The sequence below is a fragment of the Notamacropus eugenii genome, chromosome 6 (genome assembly GCF_028372415.1).
Source record: "Notamacropus eugenii isolate mMacEug1 chromosome 6, mMacEug1.pri_v2, whole genome shotgun sequence".
Taxonomy (NCBI): domain Eukaryota; kingdom Metazoa; phylum Chordata; class Mammalia; order Diprotodontia; family Macropodidae; genus Notamacropus; species Notamacropus eugenii.
Genome location: NC_092877.1, coordinates 26985510 through 26990799, shown reverse-complemented (window position 1 = coordinate 26990799; position 5290 = coordinate 26985510).

Below are 5290 nucleotides of genomic sequence, written 5' to 3'. Positions count from 1 at the left end.
TTCTCATGGGGGTTGGTTGCTAGGCAACCTCACCTGTAGACAGGATGGCTGCTGGGCCACTTTCACTCTGAAAGCCTTGCTTGAGGAGGACCTGAGGAGTAAGTTACTCTGAATTGTTAAGGTTCAGGGAACAGGGAGCTCTGGGAAGACTTTAGGTGCTCAAAAGGCATAATCAGGGGCTAGAAAAACTGCATAGAAATTGTAGTGGAGCTTTTTAGGCCATTTTTCTTAAAATGGCAAAATGAAATTAAAAAAAGTCCCTGAGCAAACATAAAGGATATTTAAGTACCCAGCCTATGTGTATGTGTTTTAAGATTTTAAAATATGAATAGTGTAAAAAAATCATTTTAATTCTCCTCCTGAGAACTTCTTTATGGCCATATCTTCTATTACTTTATAATTTAGCCTCTGACTCTTTCCTCAGAACTTATATATTAATATACAACTTGGTTACATTCCTCTTGAACACTATTTCTTTAATTATAAAATATTCATTTCTTAAGACAAGGCTGCAGGATGAGCTTTTACATACTTTTTTAATCTATTTAACTGTAAGAACTTCAGAGGATGTTAGTGCTGAAAGGGGGCCGTTAGATGTTATCTTGTCCAAGTCTTGCATTTGACCCAAGAGGAAACTTTATTAGCAGAATAGTTTTTAGGAAATTTTGTCCTTGGAGCAAATAGGACCATAACATCATGGATATAGAGATGACAAAGACCCAGAGATCATCTAGTCTAACATCCTTATTTTATATGTGAGAAAACTGAAGGCAAAAGAGATGAAATGAATTGTTTAAGATTATACAGCTGGCAGGGCTGAGATTCAAACTCAGGTCCTATGATCAAAAGTTTAATATCCTTTCCCTTGTAAAATACTATCATGTTCAGTACCACAGACAGCACCCTGGATACGTGACTTAACTTGCTGGTGCAGTTGAGGAAAGATGGGCCATCCATCAATCCATGATGAGGAGACAGAAATTCCCAAAATACTAGTAAATTTTCACTGCTAGTAATAGAGCTAGGGAGGCAAGGGGAAGAAAATCACTTCAGTCTACCATGCTCCATTAGCATAGTATTTGAAGGGTTATGATAAGCCACAAGAGTAGGATATCTGTAGCTTCTTATTTTAATTAACTTTTCTGGCTAACTAGTTGCACTTTTTGTTTTTCCTCAACTGACAGATGCAAGTGAGGTCAGGCATCCTCTACATATGGGCTTCCAGAACAAAGTCCAATTCACTTCCATTCAAAGTTTGTGACTTTGTATAATAGCTAGGGCAGTAAGAGGCATCTGTCATGACTATGTTCATTTGGGAAGTATTGGCTAGGCCAAAATGAAGTAAAAATCTGAGAATCTATCGTTAGCCTCAGGCTATGCAGGCAGCCAATCCTGATAACTGATGAACAGCCCAGAGAATTTTTTTTAAGTTTTAAATTTTTATCTTTGCAAAATTCTAGGCCCTGTAAAAGTAGTGTATTTTCTTTAGGGGAATTTGAGAGATTGATCAGTTACCATCACTTCTCCCCTACACCTCTTCAGAGTTCTCACTACATTAGGAGAAGTGTTTTGTTAAATGTGATTTGTGCCCAAGGGCATTGAGGATATAGCTTGAGTAATTCTGTTTATTAGCTTGTGTTCTTTCCTAGTTAGATCAGTGGAATGTGAGCAAAAGTAAGAGAAAGCTAGAGAGATTCACAAAATATTAGGCTTTCCAGTGATTTCTCTAGAGTATTTTTGAAAGATAATTATGCAAATACCTGAGTACATATTTTATTGGGCCTCTCATTTATTTCTCCCCGAGTTAGATAATTTTGAATTAGTCCTGTTGCTTCCAAGCTTCTGAGGAGTGCAGAGGAGATAGGTACCTGCTGCTGTTGGAATCTCTAGATGACTAATTCAGGGATGAGAAGACTGTGGAAATTGCCAAAATATTTCAGCCAAAACCAAATTTTTTTTGCCCTAAATTACCTTAGTGTTGTCTTAGTTCACTCTTTCCATGAGTACGGGAAAACTACTCAGTGACTGAAGCTTGAACGAAGAGAAAGGATGAAACAAATTATCCAGATGGCCTCGACTTTTCTTTCCAATTTTATTAGTGACTATTTACCTACAAAAACATTCTGCTATGAACTGACTGTTCTAATTACCTTCATAGTAAGGTGACATGGACGTTTTCACTTCCAAAAAACAGTTTGCTGGAGCCAGTTCAAATTGACTGCTGATAGCCAATTGCTAAATTTTCAATGTGAGCATGTACACCTTGAAAATTGGCAAGCTACAAATCAAAGCTTCATTTATTGATTTGTTCATTTTCCAGCGTTAAGAAAGTGATGGAGAAACTGTTATAGCAGATTAAACTTAAAAGTGTACAGTGTGTACACTCCCTTCTCTTCCTAAGCTAAAGATTCACCAGCATCCCCTTGCCTTCATACCTTTCCCCATGTCATTTATGATCTTTTCTCATGCAATTAAAATCTTGCTGTTTGTTTAAAACCTCCTTAGGTCATTTCCCTCTTCTGGTGTTCTGAAAGCTTCCCCTTTCATTTCCGCTCACAGCAATGTCTTTTTCCTCTGTACAAATGGTACCTGCCATTCTTAGTTTTCCAAAGAGTTCTAGAACCTCAGAGTTGGAAATGAACTTAGAGACCATCTAGTCGAACGTACATACAAATGAGAAAAACACTAAAAAAAAAGGAACAAAGCAGGGGTTAGATAATAAAGAAGATGATGGATAGGGCCCTGGAGAATTGGTCAAAATAGCTTATTTTCCTGACCAAGAATCCTTTCAACAATAAATGGTCATTTAGCTCCTACTTGAAACTTTAAACTGAAGGGGAACCCACTACCTCCTGAGTCAGATCATTCCATTTTTAGATGGGCATATGTTAGGAAGATTTTCTTCATGTCAGACTTAAATTCTTCTCTTTGAAGCTTCTATTCATTTCTTCTACTTATGCTACCAGCATCCTAATAGAACACTCTCCATCGTTGTATGCTACTTTAGAACTCTTGTTTAGTTATGTAGCTCATATTTTTATAGATATATAGACTATGAGATTAGAGGATCATTACATTTAGCTCTTGAGAATGTCATAGAGCTATAGATCAATATCCTCATTTAATAGATCAGGAAACAAGCCTAGTAAGACAAAGCAAGTTGAGTTGTAAAAGTACTTAGAATATGAACTCTCACAGAATACTTGAGTCACAACAGTTCTTAGTTATCATCTGGTTCACCTGGTTTTTATTGTCATCACTAATATTCATTTTACATTTTAGGAAACTGAGTCCCAGAGAGGGCAAGTGATTTTTGGCAAATTTAATAGAATTTTATTTTCCTTAAGCTATATTACCACATTTGAGGTGAAAGTATTTTAGTGTGCGTAAGTACACTGCAACTAGAAGAGTATCACTGACTTGGAAACCTTCAAGCAAGCAATACCTAATCGCTTATCCTTTAGAAGTAATGACATAAGGGCAAACAATAGCTACTGGACTTGCCTTTGGTGTCCGGCTTATCCTGTCTGCATTATGACCATGTGTTTTTCATACAATGAATGAATTATTTTTGAACCAATAGTTGGATAACCATTTTCATGTGATAAACCCAACCTTTCAAGTGGGTAAATGAAAGAGAAGATGGGAGGAGTATAGTGACTTGTATATGCTTGGAGCTCTTTAAATGTTTTTTTGAATAAATGAATGAAGTTCTGGGCAGCATTCAGTGAGTACAAGCCACTGGCTTGTCCATAGAAGCCACTGTCTGTTATAAGAACTCGATGTCTTCCATGGACCCTCTTAGAAAGTTTAATAGCTACAACATAAAGAGGATGATGATAGCAAGAGGACTTTAGGTTTTACAAAACATTACAAATATCTCATTTTATCCTCATTATTATCTCCATTTTACAGGTGAGGAAAATGAGGCAGACAGAAGTTAAGTAACTTGCTCAAGGTAACATAACTAGTAAGTTTCTGAGGCCAGCAGAGTTAGTGGATTGAGAGGTAGTAGATTTCCCCTCTTTGGAAAACTTTAAGCACAGATCATACAGACACATTCTAGGTGTGTTATCTTGGGTATTCCCTTAGACTAGATAGTGGCCACAGTACTTTCCAATACAAAAGTTATGTGATTTTGAGATATTCAAATGACGTTTTAAAATTTGACAGATGTTTCGCATGCATTATTGTATTTGAGCCTTGTGACATGCTTATAAGATAGGTATTATTAGCCCAATTTTATCGATGAGAAAGCTGCAGGGAGATATAGTTACTTGCCCAGGGAGATATACAGATAGTAAGTGACAGAAATCTAATTGACATTCAAGGTCTAGTCTCCTCCTCCCCTCCTCTTTACTACTTTTTTCTTTCCCTCTCTCCTTCTCCTTCTTCATCCCCCTCCCTTTCCCTTTGCTCTCCCCTCATCTCTCATCCCTCTCATTTTCCTTCCTTTTCTCCATTTATATAAAGAACACACACACACACACATTTGTATATGTGTGTGGATATTTATATACACACACACACACACACACACACACACATATATATATATGTATATATACACTGGCAAATCATATATACATACTATATCTGTATATGTACACATATATTAGCATTTTTGCATCTTTCACTTATTTAAAAATATATCAAAGTTTTTAAAAATGAATTTTGAAGGGAAATTTGCTGATAAGATCTCTCAGTCTATAATAAGCATCCTTTTGCCATAGGTGATTGAACGCTGAGATTTTATCCTCCAGCTAACATATGAGGATGTACCCAGTAGAATCCTTATCATATGAATTCAGATATGCCTGTCACATCTCAAAAAGAGAAATGGAAAATAATTAAAATGAAAATAAGTAGAAATTATTCATGAGATTCATTTTAGAGTCCCTGTAAATATAAGTAAATTAGTTAAGCAATCAACGAATTGAGTATTCTTTCTGGCTCCACCTCCTGTTACTGAAAAGATAGTGTACCACTGACATAGAAAATTCTATGCTGGACAAAATCAGAGTGCTAACCCTTTTAGTTTAGACTAAGTCTGGGATCTATACTAGATTGCACTTCCCAGATATTCTCTTGCTAATTGAATTGGAAGATTAATCCAGATTTTCACATAGAATCACCTAAACTTTAGAAATACCTTCTAGGGTTAGTAACTCAAAAATACACTTAGTCTAAAGTGTAATTATTTTGATTATAACAATGAATTCTATTTACAGTGGTGCATTTGGAGCAAATGATAGTTTTGACTGATTTCCTTTTGCGATTCAGTAGTCAT